The following is an 18,788-nucleotide window of genomic DNA, read 5'->3' on the forward strand; positions in this document are numbered from 1 at the left end:
CTCCCCCCCCCCAGCCCCCACGGCCTCCCCAGGCCGTTTCTCCTAGACGGCGAGCTCCGGAGGCCACCCAGAGTGCGGGTGGGCTTGGGCTCCTAACCCGTGTCTTTCCGTCGCGTCTGCATTGCCGCCTTCGGTTAGGGATGGGCCTTGAGGAATAGGACCAGCCTCTTTGCGCCCCGGCGTGTGCCCAGATGCGCACCCCACACCCCCAAATAATAATAATAATAATAATTAATAATAATAATAATCTGGAACTCCATGCCGGGTTTTCCACGCCGCTTTGGCACCGCAGGCAGCATGCTGTGAGAACTGCGCTCGCGAGGGGCTCCATCGAAAACCTCACACAGGGCTCAGCTTACCCTCCTCCTGTTGCTAAAGATCCCATTTGGGGGAAAAAAAGAAGAAGAGGAAAAAAGCCAACAACTCGAAAACTTAGAAAAGGAGGGGCGGGCGGAGGGGGAAACCACCCAAAAGCTTCGCCGAGGAGGAGAGGCGTGGAGTGGGTGGCTCGGTGGCGGGGGGGGGGCTCTTTCTTCCCTCCCCATCCCCTCCTGACAAGTCTGCGTGGTCCCGAGCAAAGCCCTCCTTCCCCGAGACAGCAGCGCCGACGCAGCGGCTGATTGGCTCCATGTGCGAAAGCTCAAGAAAGCATCGGGAAAGTTTTGAAAGAAAATCAAAACTTCCTGCTTCAAGGTGGTCCCGGGCTGCAGTCCGGAGAGGCGAATATTTAGAACGCGTGCTGCTGCGTTTTGTGTGTGTGCGCGCGCGCGCAGGGAGAGCAGCACCCCACCTCGCACTTTGGAGCAGCTTTAAAGCCTGCTCTTGTTATTGTGGGCATTAAAAAAAATAAAGTAATTGTAAAACAAACCAAAGAAAGGCGAAAGAAGTGAAATCAAGATGTGGAAAATTTGGGGAATTTGGTGAAAGGCTACAGCGATCTCTACTGCTGGGTTTTTTGTGCTTTTGGAAAGGCGTTCTCCCTCCTCTAACCCGCTCTGGATGTTGCTCTTTTGGGAAGAAAAGACTACAGGAAAGTTGAGATTTCGGAACCAGGTCCAGATTTTGGAAGTGGAATCCTCCGTAATAAAGAAGACAAGGATCTCCGGATTTCTAATGATTCTCTAACAATACCGCCCCAGTCTTTGAAAGGTATGCTCCTTTTTTTCTCTCCTCTGTCTCCAACTTGAAACGGTTTTTTTTTAAAAAAAGTAAAAATCCTCATTCACCCTTACGAAATTTTTGACATTGCGTGCAGACTTTGCCTTCCAAATGGTCTTAGCGTTTGTGACAAAGAAAAAAAGAAATGATGGGGGGGGGAGAGAAGCAGTAGAGATTTTATTTTTTCTGAATCGATAAAGAGTGCACAGTGGCAGGAATTGTTAATCGCCCTCAAAAGAACTTTAGAAGGGTTATCCGCAGGGAAGGAGCTTGTGTGAAATCTCATCTTCAAAAGTGTTCCCATTTGAGGAGAGCTATGCAGCAACTTCCTAACTTGTAACTTTTGCGCAGTTGGTTAAAGGAATTGTGGATTCTTCTCATTCCTTACCAACCAAATGAAAGCAAAAATTGTAAGTTTGCTCTCCGTCGGCCCCCCCAATATCTCACCTTTTCTGACATATTTTGGCCCAACAAGCCAACAGCAGTTATCCATTATCTTCATCCAAATTCCTGGAACTGGTTCAGATCCAATTAAAATTTGAGGCAGAATCAACTTTACAAATATGACAAATTGTTAGGAAGAGATTATGCCCATCGTCCAAATGGAGCCTTTTCTCTGGGTTTCTTCATTGTAATTGCATTTACTTTTCACACCTCAGTGGTTAAGTGGAGGTTGCAGGATCAGGCACTTGGGAGTATCTGGGGGCTCCATGTGTGTATAAGAGGGATGGCGGCACTTCTGTTAAAACTTTTTCTCAAGCAGGCAGGCAAACTTCAAAGGCTTTGAGGGGGCTTGCTGCAGTTGCTTAAATTAAATTATTAACATCAGGGTGGATTTCCCCACCAGCTGGAGTAAATCAAGACAGCCCTCTTGTTGTGTGGCATTTGGTATCTTTGGCATCCTTTTGTAATGCTTTTAGGCCACAGCTTTGAGAAATGATACAGGAGTACATAACATTTAATAGATTGACAAAAGGGCCCAAATATTAGATCTTTTAGCCATTTCCACAAGTGACACTTAAAATCCGTCAAACATTCTGGATCTGGTAACATAGCATATGGTTTTACGGCAGAGATTTTCAACTTTTTGAGCCCACGACTCCCTCGGCCAACTATATTCTTTCTGCGGCAGCCCTGTGGGGCTCAGGAGCCCAGTTATGTCCCCCCTTGTCTGCAGCCCCGGCAGCCCCTCAGCCCTTTTCGAACACCGTCCCTTGTAGAGTGTTCCCTCAGCCTCCTCCCTCCACCCCTCTCCTTGGGAGTTCTCTGGGCAGCAGCCCAGCCCTTGTCTCTGAGCTGCCCCCCACCTGCCTGGACTCCCACTTCTCTGTCTACTCCCAGCAGGTTGGATGGGCTCCTCCACCCACTTTCTTGCCTGTTCTGAGGCCACCTCAGCTCCTGGCACCCAGCACCCCCTGGCCAGCCCCAGAGGCACCATTCGCCTGGGGAGCTTGCAGCCAGGGAGGCAGAGGCACAAGAGGTCATCAGACGAGGGAGGGAAGGAATGAGGGACAGAAGCCAGGGTTGCCTGCAGCACCCCTGACTATCATTCAAGACACCCCAAGGTGTCACGGCACACTGGTTGAAAACCACTGCTTTATGGTAACATAAACCCACAGTTGCCAGGAATATATCTACATGTTAAAATTTACTTCTTGTACACTTTCTATCCCATGTTAAACTTGTAGCCTATTCTGGACTGAATGGCATTTGTAAGATTTAACCTGGTTTCAACCGTGTTTTCCCTTCACACCTCCTGACCGAAGAGAATTGTCTTTTGGTGAAAGGGTTTGGGTTGGTCACCAAACAATCCTCACAGCTTCCAGGCCACTCTGAAGGAAGCCATGGTGCCTAAACTGGTTTAAATGTGTAGTGCAGATGTGCCCGTATATGTCACCTTGTGGAAAGGCCCTTAATGAATGGGGAAACCTTGGTTACCCCAGTTTTGTGGAGCCAGTCCATTATTCTCTTCAGAATAGCAGTTTGGAGGAATCCAGATCCTCCCTCCTGCCCACCCCCTTCAGCAAAAAGGAAAAAAGGAACCCCCGAGCGTGACTCATCTCTAACATTCTGTGACACAACAGAGAAAAGAAGAGAAACAAAGCCCTCCGTGACAAGCTTGGAAAAATAATTAAGAATCCATTTCCCTTGTCTGCTGAAATCGGCAGCCGGAATGACCTGTGTGGACTTGTTGAACTGCTAAAGGAGATTCGGTTGCTGGGGCTGCCTCTTGACTTTGCAGCTCAGATTAACAACAATCTGCCTTGGGTGATGGATGGAGGGGGGAGTGTGAAAGGGATGGGGCTCTTCTGAGCACTGAAGGGAAAAAGTGGGGGGCGGGAGTGGGGAAGAGGTCTTGTGGAAGTTTCTTGCCTCCTGGAAAAATCCACTCAGGGTTTTGTAACAGAGATGCTGGCTGCAAGGTTTGGACACACAAGGAGAGAAAGCCGAGATCAGAGTGAGTTTGCTGCTTGCAAATTGTTTGGTGAAGGCTGTGGGCGAACATCTGGCCGAGGACTGAGGAGTAGGACGAGTTAGCTGTTGATGCTTCACGCTCCAAATCTGTGCTTCAGACGGTGCAGGCATGGCCAAGCGTCAGCTCACAGCAGCTTTATGTGAAGCCTGGTGGCTCTACCAAATTGTAATCAAGGCGTGGTAAAACATTTTGCTCATAGTTCCACTTGTTTGGGAAAGAAGCAACAAGACTTTAGCATATTTCAGATTCTGTTTCACCATCTCAGACAGGTTCTGGAAAAGCAAAGTTCTGCTGCCAGTGTGCTGCATGATGGGACCTTTCTGGAAGCTCCCCCCTCCCCGATCTTTCACAGTAGGGCAGCGATGGGGAATTGGTGGCCTTCTGGATGTTGTTGGACTACAACTTGCATGATTTATGACCATTGGCCACACTGGTTGGCGGAGTTGAGACCTGGAGTCCAGCAACAGCTTTCCCATATACACAGCATGGGAAACTGACATGAAAAGTGTATGGATGAACCCGTGACTTCTCAAAAGTCTGGATTGGAAAGTTGCTCTGTAACACGTAAATAGACGTCTTCTGCCCTTGCAGTTGTTAGTATTGTAAAGGTTGCTAACATTTGTTAGCAGAGGTTACCATAAAGAACTATGGGTTGACCTTTTGAAAACTGGACAACGCTAATCTTTTGTACATTGTAGGCATCTGCATATTCAGCAGCTGTCTCCTGTTTCTTCTGTTAGGATTGGTTATTGCAGAACCATCACAGGATATATCTAACCACAACTTATTACTGAAATACTGTGCAACAGGAATGTTCCCAATAGGTAGACTATAGGAGTTCTCACTGTAAAATTTAACATAAAAGTCATTGTTCTTGTTATTTTTACTATTATTTTAAATCCATCTATCCAAGCTGGGGGGAAAATTAAACACTATACATGGAAGCCTACATCAGTTTGGAGTCTGTTTAGTCTGTGTAGGAGTTAGATTCAGATTTTTAGATTGATGGTGTGCCAGCCTTTAGTTCCCATCTGACAGGGGTCAGTTTGTCCCTTGTAAATGTTTCCTCTTCCTTCGTTGTCTTCTCCACTGTTGAAACGTAGCGGCTGGTGTTTGTTATAGTTAAACTTCATAAAGTGTTGCATACATTGATGTTGCTACAGACATGAATAATGTTCAGCTATCCAGTGAAGGCCTTTAGGTTTTTCCTCTGACAATCCAGCCATATGTTCCTACAGTTTCCCCCTATCGCTGTTCTCCTGCACCACTTAATGGTTCTGTCTTCAAAGTCTTCCTTCAAAGTCTTCCAAACCCTAACCCTATATAGACCTTTTAGCCTCTGCGTGTAGCTTTCTATCCTGTTCCCCATTCGTGCGTTCTTTGCTGATGCATTTTAGCCACGCTGTCTGTGAAGAGATGCCCTTGCCCACCTCTTCAGCCTGAGACTGAGTGGAAAGTGTTTGTTTGTTTGTTGCATTCATATTCCCACATTTTTCTCCAAGAAACTCCTCATTGAATCCCCACAACAACCCTGTGAGGTAGGCTAGGCTGAGAGCCGATACCTGGCCTGAGGTCACTCAGCCAGCTTCATGGTCAAGTGGGAATTTGAACCCTGGTCTCCCAGGTCCTAGTCCAGCATTCTAATCCAGGGGTCAGCAAACGTTTTCAGCAGGGGGCTGGTCCACTGTCCCTCAGACCTTGTGGGGGGCCGGACGATATATTGAAAAATATATATGAAGGGATTCCTATGCCCCACAAATAACACAGAGATGCATTTAAATAAAAGGACACATTCTACTCATCTAAAAACACACTGATTCCTGGACCATCCACGGGCCGGATTGAGAAGGCGATTGGGCCAGATCCGGCCCCTAGGCCTTAGTGTGCCTACCCATGCTCTAATCACTACACCACACTGGCTCTTGGGTCATGAACCCACATTCTGAGCTCCCATCTTGGGGGGTTGGCACACCCAGCCAGCATTCCCAGGGCTGAGGGCTGGGGAAGCAAGTGGGAGGGTGACAGGGAACTTTGGGTGTTATCTGGGAACCATCGCCCTCGGCCGGCTGCTGCACCAGGCAGGCAGCGTCCTTTGGGGTGAGGCTGAAAAATTCACAGGCCCCGGGCAGCTTCCCAGATTCAGGGCCTAAACTGATTATTCCATGGGACAGAAGCGCTGCAGGATCACTCCACCTAGGGAGCTTTGCTTCCCATCCCCTGAGTTGACTTCCAGGTGCCCTCTCTCCTTGAAGCCAGTTTCCCAAGTGAGTTGTCAGAAAGGAAAGAATTCAGCCCCAAAGGCTTAGCTTGCTGAATAAGTGATTCAGGGACTTTTATGAAAAGTGCAGGCTTCTTCCATCTTTGCTGGAGGGGTGTGCCGCCTGCGGAAGATGGATTAAAAGCACACATGCACACCCATCTCTGAATTTTAATTTTCTAGGCCAGGGATGAGGATCCTGTGCCCTTCCAGAGGTTGTTGGACTTCAGCTCCCCTGACCCTTAGCTATACTGGCTAGGGCTGGTGCAGGACGACCCTAGGCTATGCCCATATCTTTATGCCTCCCTAAATCCATCAAAATCATTACAAATCAATACAAATATGAGGTTCTACCCCCCCCCCCAAAAAAAATCCTGGCTACACCCATGCTTTAGGATCACAGGTTTTGCCACTCCTGTTATCATCCCTTGGCTTTTCACATACTATCCAATGTTTTACAGATGAAAACAAGGATAATTGGGAGCACTTAAAGTACCACTATTCTTGCACCAAAGACTGCCGTCTGTCACCCACCAACTATTTTTTTCAACTAAACAATCCCCCCATCCGATTAAACATTGCAGAATGTCTGCCATATACTCTAGTTGTTGATTTTCCAATGGCCTGACTTGCACTGGCTTTTGAGCAAGTGTATGTGTGTGAATAAATTGACCATAACTGCTATCTTTAAAAATAAACCCCTCACCCCCCAAATATCTATGAAACATTCTTACATCTCATTTAAATGGACCTTGGTTCAATTTGAAGGGCTGCAACTCAAAAATATTTAGCACTATTTACTATTTGGGTAGGAAGTTACTGAGAGATGATGGTTAGAAGGAAGTGTGTGTGTGTGTGTGTGTGTGTGTACAAAAAAATTATGCATTTCCCACAAATTTCTTATATACATCATACATTGCCCATCACATATCACTTCCCTTAGGACTTCCCAGTCCATCTCTCCATGGCATTCTATGCAACCCTTGTTCTGCTGCATATCCTGTTGTACCACCCTATTTTATCTCATGTGTTTCCTTTATTTAATACTAACTGCAACTCATATGGCTACTCCTACTTGCAGGTTAAACTGAGTATTATATCTCTCGAGATATACTCCAAAAGACTTCCACTCCTTTCTTATCTGTGTTTCACCTTATAATTCTGTATATTCTATCAATTTATTTTGCCCTATTTCTTTTGTTGGTATTTCTTTTTCTTGACATTTTTTCACCTAGCCGCAGCTGTTGCATATAAGAGGTTGAGTGCCTTCTTTGGAATATCATCACTTACTATCCCTAGTAGAAAGGCCTCAGGTTTTTTGGGAAATGATCTTTTAAAATTCTATATGAATCATTTCCCAGTACTCCCTAGCATATTTGCATGACCACCACATGTGCATCAGAGTGCCCTTCTACCTTTTGACACTTCCAGCATAACGTGGACCCTTTTTAATAAATTGTTACCAGTTTGTTGGGTGTCAAGTACCACCTGTACACCATCTTTTGTAAATTTTTCTTGATAACAGGCTAAGATATTCATGGTTACAGGTAGATAGCTGTGTTGGTCTGCCGTAGTTGAAACAAAATAAACAAATTCCTTCCAGTAGCACCTTAGAGACCAAGTAAGTTTGTTATTGTTATGAGCTTTCGTGTGCTACTTGAAGGAATTTTTTTATTTTGTTTGAGAAATTCATAGGTCCCCACATAATTTCTCCCAGGCAGACATTTATATATTATAACCAACATCTATTACCCATCTAGTCATTGTCACCTTTGCCATCTCATCTTTGGTCCCCCACTCCAATAACAGTTTGTATATTTTAGAGATGAGTTTATCATCATTTCCTATTACACGTTTTTCAGGTTCTGAACTAGTATAGTGGTACTTTGGTTCCCGAATAGCTTAGTTGTCGAACAAATAGGCTCCTGAACACCGCAAACCCAGAAGTGAGTGTTCCAGTTTGCAAACGTTTTTCAGAAGCCGAACGTCTGACGTGGCTTCCGCTTGAGTGCAAGAAGCTCCTGCAGCCAATCAGAAGCTGCAGTCGAATGGACTCCCGGAACGGATTAAGTTCAAGAACCAAGGTACCACTGTACATTATTCTACATGAAGATGCACGTTAACAAGTTTCTCTTAAAATCAGCCCCAAAAGGCGAAATAGGTACAGGTACAGGGGTTCTTTCTTGTAAATTATCTAATCTCAGATTAGTAGACAAATTGGAATTTAGCTATCTAACAGATCTCACACTTCTCTGAATGTACTTGGTAGTGGTAAACCAAGAACAAACCTCCTCGTTTGCCTGTAGTGAAACAAACTGCAAGTCTGGGTTCAGACATAACTAAACTGTGCCTTAGGCATGGACAGTGCAGCAGTGGCAGCGGCAGCAGGAGAAGGACCTGGGGAGGATGGCAGCAGCGTTGATCTTTGCTCTTGGAACCACACTTTTGCTCATTCATGCCAAGCCATGGTTTAATTTAGTGTTACATCCAAACTGGATCTTTGTATGCTCAAGGACTAGAAAGCGACTTTGAGGAGTATTGCTCAGAGACTTCAATGCAGGTGAGAGTGCCTTTCTTTTCCTGACTATTCAGAAAGGGTCTTAATTAAAAAATTGTCCACTTTTCCACATTTTCCCTAGAGCACACAGTATCTGCTAGAAAGGTTGTTGTTGTTGTTTATTCGTTTAGTCGTGTCCGACTCTTCGTGACCCCATGGACCAGAGCACGCCAGGCACTTCTGCTAGAAAGGTAACTTTCTGCAAAATTGTAGACTTGGAGTAGGTCAGCTTTTCTCAGTTTTCAGATGGATTTTTCAAAGCAGTATGCAACTTGAAGTTTTCATTGCAGGCATTAATCTGAATGAAAATTATTATTAAAGGGCAGAAGAGGGCCAGTTTTGTATTTTTATATATATTTCCCCACCATGAAAGTAGGGAATGGGTTTTCTGCCTCAGAGTGCCGTTGGCCATCTCTGTTGTGTTGTGATCCCTTATTAGCTAGCTTTTACAATATGTGTTACTTCCACTTGCAGTGAGGTGTTTTGTGGCTTTTTAGCTTTGGTTTGTTTTCGTTTTCAATGTTAGATTGCTACCTATACTTTACTATGGACCACCTTAAGAGAGGAGTTTCTTTTGGGTGACTAACTGGTATGTAAATATTATAGTGTGACCTGAGAATCAAACTGTGTTTATGACTGAAAAAAGGGAGATATTGTAGATACGTCCTGAGAGTAAACATGTAGCCTCATGGGCAGCTATGTGAAGGCAAAGTCAGAATAGTTTGGCTTGGCTGGGAAAGTTCACCTGCATTCCAGGTCCTGACTAACATGGCTGCCAGACCTCACATCAAACCAGCATTGATCACATCAATGCAGATGATCACATCACATCAAACCAGCACTGGTACAATGGCCTAATTTTCTAAGTTAGATGGGTTCTAAGCTAAGTTCCTTCAGTCCCTACTTCAGGTCCCAAATTGTGTCTCTAACTCAATTCTATTGTTGGAAACAGGTGAATGCCCACTCTCCACCAAAGTGTGGATCTTGGTATTTGGCCTGGAGAAGGAGTTACTTTTACATCTAACCTATGAAGAGTCTATCATCTCATGGTTGAAAACTATGACCCAAAAAGTCTCCTCAGTTGGTCTTTCACCATCCTTTTTACATCATCTGGGCTATGATATTGCCCTTAAATCCCTGAGGCAGAGGTTATGATATTCCACACAGTGGTATTCGCTCTAGATCCTATGTAACCTGTGGACCGTTTGCATTTGGAATCCACTATGGCCATTTTATTTCATGAATCTGTCTGTACCTATCGCCAATTATTCACCAAAGCTTGACCAAATGTATTTCCATCAGAAGTACTAAATGGCAGACTGTCTGGTGTACCCTATCAGAATAGGCTCTGCTTATGTTCTCAGGGTGTCGACTTTATGAAGCAGATCCTACTGCACTGTGAGTAGTTCAAACAAGCAAGGGATCGATTAATTAAACCCCTATTGGTAAACTTAACTGGAAAACCCGAAACCTTCCACCTTAAGTACCTCATTAGAGATATGTCAAATGATACTACCCTGGCCGTAGCTAAGTTCCTCTTGGAAGTATTAAGAAACAGAAACCTACATGCTCTGGATGAAACATAGTGACCGCCTTGGAACCCTTTCCCTGCATTTCTGTTTTATTTTGCTTTTGAAAATGTTTTTGTGGGTCTTTGGACAGAAATAAAGAATGTGTAAGTAGGGAGCGAGCAGGTCCACCCAAGTTTACAGTGTGATTTTACGGCCCACAAGATGAGGAAGTCCATTAGGTTACCTTATTTACTCGAATGTAATGCACAACTCTTTGGGCCAAATTATGTCGTGAAAATTAGGGGGCGCATTACATTGGATGGCACATTACATTTGAATAAACACTTGAATTCACAGAGGTGATGAGAGGAAAGTCTGCCATCTGGCGAGTTAAAAAGGCTCTCAAGATGTGGCCGGCGTGTCGGTGGCGGACTGAGTGTGCCATCCTCCTTTAGCCCCCTCTGGCTCTCTTTGCTCTGAATACCTGGCCACACAGTTCAAGCGGCTCTTGCAGGGCTGATCTCCCTGAAAGCAGGTGAGGGAGGCTGGCTGGCCAGCAAACGGTTGCAGGCAGAGTCGCCCTCCCTGCGCGCATTGCAGTCATGGAGAAGCTGATGAAGACCTTAAAGTCCCTTCACTCTTTCCAGCAGCAACAGGGGCCTGTTGAGTAGGGTTAGCCAATGTGGCGGTTTCCATATATTGTTGGACTTGCCAGTCCCAGCCACCACGGCCAGTGGTAAAGGATGCTGGGAATGGTACTCCCAACAATACCTGGAAGCTACCACATTGACTGCCCATGGACTAGAGTACGAAGTGAGTGTTTGGTCTTATTTCAACCTCAAAAAGGCATTTTTAAACATTCATACTTGTAAACATACACAAATGAAAAAGGATTAGGGCAGGATTCTCAGCTTACTGGGGGAGAATCTACAATCTTGGAAAAGGCATGGAAGGAAGAGTTACAAAACAAGAAAAGGAATTGGGAAGAGCTGGCTAGTCTTATTTGATCTTTGCATTAGGGAATGGGTTATCATTTGAGGCCTGAGGACACAGGTGGCGAACCATCACCTTCCAGAATTTGCTAGACTACAACTTCCATCATCTCTGACCACTTGCCCATGCTGGCTGGGGTTGATAGGAGCTAGAGTGCAGAACATCTGGGTGGTGGGGCACCAGGATAGCCAACCTATGCATTAGGATATTGGACACTTTTAATTTATGGGGCTTGACCAGGATTGCTGCAAGTTTTTAAATTCTGCATCTAGCTGTAGAAAGGAAATATATTTTAATAAGGACCGGAAAGCTGTGATTTTACCACAATATAGGCTGCTTGTCCAATAACTGCTCCTGTATTCCTTAAGGTGGGGGGAACTAACCTTTGCTGCTTCCAAATGTTGGCCTACAACTCCCACCCACCCCAGCCAGCATGGCCAGTGGTTGGGGGCGGGATAGGAGCTGCTGTTCAACAACATCTGGAAGGCCAGAGATTAACTACTCTTGCCTTAACGTATTGACATCTGAGGCCCCGGAGCAAGGAAAAGGGTGGAAGTAGTAGAAAGGACTTCGTAATAAGAAAAATGCTGCCTCAGCCAGTTGTTTCCAAACAGCCCAGCCGCCCTCACTCTTCCCTGTATGGAAAGCTCCTCTGCTTTGATGAGGAGAGAGTCCCGTAGTCTGTCTGATTTCCAAGCCAAGGCCTGGCAGCCATAGCAATGGATGCCAAGCTCATGTGTTTTCTTTTTTTTTTTATTAAGGGTTTTCTTGTTTTACAGTGTAAGTGTAATGCCTCTCCCCCCCCCCCATGTAACATTTTTACAAATCCATTTCAATTGTTGAGGCATTAGGGGGAGAAGAAAAAAAAAAGAAAGGAAAAAAGAAAGAAAGAGGGGGGTGGAGGGAGGGGAGATGGATGAGGGTGGGGTCGGGTAGCGGTGTCAGGGCTAATGTGGGTCCTTATAGTTCCATTCAGGGCTCCTCCTCTTCTTCTTCCCCTGGCCTTTGCATGGGGCAGCTTACAGAGCCCACTCTGTGCCCAGGGCATGTTTGTTTATTTGTGTGCTTGGGTCTGCTGGTGTTTGCCAGTTGGCTTGGGGCTGGCCTTGGAGAAGGTGGGCGGAGATGTGTGCGTGTTTGTGTGTTAGGAGCGCAGCTGGAAAGTAGGGATGAAGCCAGTGCAGGTCAGCTGGCTATCTTACACTATTTGTGTGCAATGGAAGCCTGAAACATACACACACGGCTCTTTTTTGCTTTTCCATCCCACTCTTTTATATACGCATGAAGCCGCATGTTCTCCAATAGGGATGGATGGTTCTGTCAGTTTTGGTTTTCTCAGTTTTTCATTTTTCCAGTCTTGAATTCTGTTCTCCACCTTTCTGCAGCAATCTGGAGGGGAAAAGAGGTTGTTGTGTTTTTTTTTAAGATCCTCATGAAAGTTCAACTTTTTAGTGCTAATTACTTCTATTTATTTTTTTTTGCAATTTTGCTGATTATTTATTTCCACCTCTATGAGCCCAAGGCAAGTAAAAATGCAAGTTAAACTTGCACAACTTAAAATATAAGCTGCTGTGTTCTGGCAACACGTAACTGAGCTTGAATTACCACTCCATCTTTTTGAAACTTTATTCAGGAGAGGAGGGAAAATGTCTACTCTTCTGCCAGTCATTAATCACCCTGAATGTGCGAAACAGTGATTGAAACATTGAGGAGGATAGCCACTCATCATCAGAATGCTCTGTGATAATACAAACTTTAAGTAACAAACATTTTTTTTTCTTTATTAGGAGTCAAAAGAAAGGCTTTCTTTTAGCCTTCCCAATAACATTTAAAGAGTGGAATGGTTATTCTTGTCTGTGGTGTTAAGAAAACACAATGGATTAATTAATCCCTAATAAAAGGCATGGATTAGTGTGATGGCTCTTGTAAGACTAAAAACTGAGAGAAATCTTCTGGTACCCATTATGAGCATTTTCACAGAAGAGACTTAAAGTGGCTCTTGATTTAATTGTGTTTGTAACCTGAGTGTGAAACCCATAATGGCCAGAATGCGTATATGTATTACAAATGCCTTTCCTGAGGTTTGCCTCCCACATTTTAAACACCCAGCTGTTAATATAAATACAGCGCGAGAGGCTCAAAGATAATTTTAAATTTAGAGTTGTGTCTGAGGGCATGCAGTAAACCAGGGGTGGCCAACTCCCAAGGGACTGCAATCTACTCAAAGAGTTAAAAACTAAAAACTGGCAGTGATCTACCCCCTTTTTGGGGGTTCAGGGTTTTTTAAGGTGCAGGGCAAAAATGTTGGGGTTTTTTTAGGGGAGCCAGTGATCTACTGCAGGTGTCCAGTGATCTACCAGTAGATCACGATCTACCTGTTGGACGTGCCTGCAGTAAACTAGTGCTTTTCAAACTGCACTTTGACAAAACTTTGGGTTCCCTTTGAAACTCACAATCAAGTTCACAATCAAATAATGCTGTGGTTTTCAAACTTTCCTCCAGGGAACCTTTTCCAGATTAAACTATCCACAGAGCAAAGGAGTACCAGCAGAGACAGACAAGCTGCTGTTAGGAAGGTTCCCTTCCCTTATTGATCTTTTCACTAGAGCAGGGATGAGGAATTCAGGAGCCTTCAAATGTTGTCAGGGCTCACCCAGACTTGCTTTTTTGCCACATTTCTAGGCACAGGTCTGAGCACTTTTTTCTTCTTTTGGCCTCACTGCTTTTCATGTGAAAACCACTGAATTGGAGCAAATGGCAAATGGCAACCTGCAGAAAACCCTAATTGCCAAACAGAATTTAGTGCCAAAGAACGGGTTTTCCTGGGGGAAACTGTGGCCTCCCCTCCAAAAAAAGTGCTCAGATCCTGACCAGCAAAGCACAGACCTGTGCCTAGAAAGCATGGGGCAAAAGGTAAGTGTGGATGAGGCCTCAGACTCTGCCTCCCATCAACTGCCCTCAGCTCCCATGGCCAGTAGTCAGGACTGATGAGGGTACTGGGCCACAATTTCTGGAGGACCACAATTTCCCCATCCCTCATCGAAAGCATTCGGTGCCAGATCTAAATCTGCAAGTGATTGTGAATTATTATTTATTCCTTATTCATCATCCATAATATAAATGTGCTGTTGTGAAAAACCCTTCATTTTGTGTACACAAAGGCATTTTGTACAACAGAAGCATACTTTGTGGCTGGCATATGTGACCATTTCCACATGATATTACGAGGCAAAGGGCTTAGTGTTGAATCTCCAGTGAAGCTGTACCTTGCTCAGCAATGCACCTAGCAGACCATGCCATCACTGATCTCTCGAAATGGGTTTGTTACCTGTGATATCAGTAAACAAAGCTTGTTGCTGCTTTACTGAAGATGCAGTACTTGCTATTATCCAGTAACCCACATATTGCCTTGCTATGGGGAACATGGGAATCTTTTATCTCACCGTTCCTCCAAGGCAGTGGTTCTCAAAGGGTGTGACACATCACACTGGTGTGGCAGGAGAGGATGGCCAGTGGGGAGGGAATATTTGTAATTTCAGAGCCTTTGTCTATGACCTTTGAGAATTCTTGGAGAACAGGTGAGGTCCCTGCAGACTGGAGGCGGGCAAATGTTGTCTCCATCTTCAAAGGGGGGGAGAAGACCCAGGTAAATACCGATTGGTGTGTTTGACATTGATACCAGGGAAGGTCCTAGAGCAGATAATTCAGCAGTTGGTCTGGCTTTAGCTGAGATTCCAGCACTGAAGGGAGTTGGACTAGATGACCCCTGGGTCCCTTCCAACTGTAAGATTCTATGATTCTATCAAGTGTTGTTAGTAGTTGTTTCTGTTTTCCTTTTTTTTAAAATAATATTTATTACTTTTCCAACAATTTAAACACTACAAAACAAAATGAACAATACAATACAATACACAAACAATACCTAACATAACATAAAAACACTACATAACACTAACACATTAGACTAGCAAAACAAAATAAAAACAGTTTAAAAAACATCAATCAATTTCAATATCTTATCTTTCATTCACTTATTTCAGCGACCTCCTCACACCTCCCTTTTTGTATTCCACTTCTGTTAATTGTTTCAGCAATTCCTTTCCATCTTCCTCTGTTTTCTATCCTATAATTATCTTAACATATTCTAACCTTATTTTTCCTTTAATACTCTAATAATCTAATTATACTTAATTCCTTATAACATTTCTACTAAAGCCATATATCTTCATTCCCACATTTTTCTAACATTCATTAATTTTACAATATTTCTGTAAATAATCTTTAAACTTTTTCCAGTCTTCCTCCACCAACTCTTCTCCCTGGTCTCGGATTCTGCCAGGCATTTCCGCCAGTTCCATGTAGTCCATCAGCTTCATCTGCCATTCTTCCCGGGTGGGTAAATCCTGTGTCTTCCAGTACTTTGCAATAAGTATTCTTGCTGCTGTTGTAGCATACATAAAGAAAGTTCTATCCTTCTTTGACACCAATTGGCCGACCATGCCCAGGAGAAAGGCCTTTGGTTTCTTCAAGAAGGTATATTTAAATACCTTTTTCATTTCATTATAAATCATCTCCCAGAATGTCTTAATCCTTGGGCATGTCCACCAAAGGTGAAAGAATGTAGCTTCAGTCTCTTTGCATTTCCAACATTTATTATCAGACAAATGGTAATTTTTTGCAAGCTTGACTGGTGTCATGTACCACCTATAAATCATTTTCATTAAATTTTCTCTTAGGGCATTACATGCCGTGAATTTCATACCTGTGGTCCATAACTGTTCCCAGTCAGCCATCATAATGTTATGTCCAACATCTTGTGCCCATTTGATCATAGCTGATTTTACCATTTCATCCTGAGTGTTCCATTTCAACAGCAAGGTATACATTCTTGACAGATTCTTGATTTTTGAGTCTAAGAATTCTGTTTCCAATTTTGATTTTCACCTGGAAGCCAACTTTTTTGTCCAAATTGTATGCCTCCATTATTTGATAATAATGGAGCCAATCTCGCACTTTATTTTTCAATTTTTCAAAGCTCTGCAGTTTTATTCTGTCTCCATCTTGTTCCAGAAAGTAGTTGTTTCTGTTTTCCAATGCATTTCTTATCACCTAAAAATTGGTGTGATGCAAGCAAATTTTTGTTCTCAAAGTGTGACCCAGAGAAAAAAGTTCGAAAACCACTGCTCTGGGGAGCTTCACATGGAATAGCTTGTTCTTTCCCCCACCTGTTTCATTTCCACAACAACCCTATAAGGTAGGCTAGACTGTGACAGAAGGACTACTCAAGGTCATCCAGTGAACTTTATTGCTGTGTGTGGATATGAAACTTTAAAAGTTTAACAGCAATTCCCACAACAGCATACCTCTCAAAGTATGTTGTCTTAACATGTTGGACCCAAAAATCTGCTTTCCTGATTTGTAGCCCGACTACATACCTGTAATGCATTTATTTTAGGTAACTTTTAGCCACATTTTTCTGAGTACAGTAAAAGATTATAGTGACAGCCAGCAGACTGCTATTTTTTCCAGAAAGCATAATAGATAAAGCAATTTAGAATCATTGTTAGATTTAATAAAAAATATTTTTGTCATGTTTAACCGATGAGGTATTAGAGCCTGCCTGATTTCATGGTTTCTCCCGGTCTGCTTTCCCAATTTCTGTAGTAAGTGTAAGCTTGCAAGTGAGGACTGTGCCATTACATGTATATATTTTTACAGTGGCTAGAAAAGTTTCAGTATTGTAGGTAGATAGATAGATAGATAGATAGATAGATAGATAGATAGATGATAGATAGATAGATGATAGATAGATAGAGATGATAGATAGATAGATAGATAGATAGATAGATAGATAGATAGATATGGCAGCCCCAAGAAAATGCCTTCTTAAGAAGCCAAAAGGCCAGCAGCAATGGAGCGAGGCAAGCCCTCAGTTAGTAAGAAAGCCACAACGTTCCATAATGTGGATACACTGCAGAGAAGGCCTGTCCTGTAAAGGATGGAATGTGGATCAGTGGTTCCCTCCTAGATCTGACAGGATGGGGAGGTAGAGCGGGCTGCAGTCAAGACAAGTGAGCAGTATGCAGCTGTGCCCAGTGGCCCTGGAACTCTCCCTTTCAATTGGTTCACACCCCTCATTTATACACACATGTGAAATTTCGCAAAATCAAACGCTCACATGTCCAGGCAAGATTGGAAGAATCCCAAGTGCTTAATTTTCTCAAGGGAAAGGCACCAGTGCTAAAGCATGTCTGGAAGTTGCGCCTTTTGATCCGAAAGGACACCAACGCCACTGGTGTGTGACTCACTCAAGGTTGGAATACAAACTGCATGTATAATGCCCTGACCCCACCACTTGAAGGCTAATACCTTAAACAACCTTTTTATTCTTCATTTCACTCCAAGGGCTCATCCACACCTGCTTGTCCCATGCCTAGAAACACAGGTCCAAGCGGTATTTCCCTTGATCCGCTCCTTTCCCAGGGAAAATCTGCTCTTTGGCTCCAAGCGCTTATCTACACTTACCTTTCCTCCCCTTTTCTCAGGCAAGGTCCAAGCTTTAAAGCTCTGTGTTTGAGAGCTGGGTTTTTTTGTCTTTTGCCCTGGAGCTTTCCCCACAAAACTCTGCTCTTTAAAGCTCAATTGGAGCAAATGGCAATCTGTGGGCAACCCGAACTGCCATTTGCTCCTATTGTGCGCTAAGGAGTGGGTTTCTGTGGGCAAAGCTCCAGGGCAAAAACCCAAAACAACAAATGCTCAGACACAGAGCAAAGCGTGGAGCTGTGCCTGCAAATAGCAGGGCAAAAGGTAAGTGTAGATAAGCCCTAAAACAGGACAAATATCAATCCGGAGGAAACCCAAATTGCCATTTGCTCTGACTGAGCACTAAAGAGCAGTTTTCCCCAGGGAAAAGCAGTGGGACAAGAGGAAGTGTAGATAAGCCCCAAGTCACTTCTCTTTTTGTCTCATGTCCTTTAGCACTGTGGTGAGCAGACAATAGGCTTGCAGGGTCTATTGTTTTTTTACTAGGACTCCTAGATCCACCAACTGGAGCCAGGTACAAAAGACATGCATTTAAAAGTAAAGGATTCTGAGCCTATGTATTTGTTCTGAGTGCCAAAACTAAACTGAGTTCACAAACTGAGTCCACACAAAAATAAGCTCCTGTGATTTTTACCATATGCCAGCTTTCTTTATCCAGAAGTGTAGTGTGTGTGTGTGTGTGTGTGTGTGTGTGTGTAGGCTGTGCGTGATTTATTTTGTTGTTGGCTAATCAATTGGGAGCCAGAAATCCTTGCCAAATCGCCTGGTGATCTACCACCCCAGCTTTAGATTATGAGTCTGTAGGTAAGGCTCTGTTCATCTTATTCCTGTGTGACACCTGGGATATATTAAGTGCTTTTATGAATAATAAATGGTGATGATAGGACAACAAAGAAACATAACAATAGGGCCCGGAGTAAAGCACGCCTTCTCCCTCATTCTCTGGTTCCTCATCCTTAGATGAACTTCTACATCTGGAGACCATGAAGCTTTGTCCTCACAAACAGCCGATGAAGTGGCAACCTGGGTCAGGACTGTGCCCTGCAGACTGAAGTTGACTGCGTTTACTTTGTCGCAGAATAATGATTTTTAAAAACCCAAACACAGATAAAACTGATAGAACCCTTCTCCCTAACACCTAGTTTCTATACTTGGGGCGGGGCAGGGAGAATTGGAATTGCATATGAACCCCATCCTGTATCCTAGAATGGTTCAGGCAAAACACAAGAAGTCTGCTGTTTGTGAAAATTAGGCCTAACAGTCTACAACCCTGAAACAGGTTTGGACCCAGAG

General features: G+C 43.9%; 1 protein-coding gene across 3 annotated transcripts in view; it reads left to right on the top strand.

Moving 5' to 3' along the window:
* The first annotated feature begins 519 nt into the window (after positions 1-519).
* Positions 520-18,788, top strand: part of GLI1 (GLI family zinc finger 1) — a 107,728-nt gene continuing 89,459 nt past the window's right edge. For all 3 annotated transcript variants that reach the window (XM_081900698.1, XM_081900700.1, XM_081900699.1), the window contains exon 1: positions 520-1,149. The gene's annotated coding sequence lies outside the window, so the exon portion shown is untranslated. The remainder of the gene's footprint in view (positions 1,150-18,788) is intronic.

Source organism: Podarcis melisellensis, assembly GCF_964234715.1.
Source record: "Podarcis melisellensis genome assembly, chromosome: 2".
In the NCBI taxonomy this organism is placed as follows: Eukaryota; Metazoa; Chordata; class Lepidosauria; order Squamata; family Lacertidae; genus Podarcis; species Podarcis melisellensis.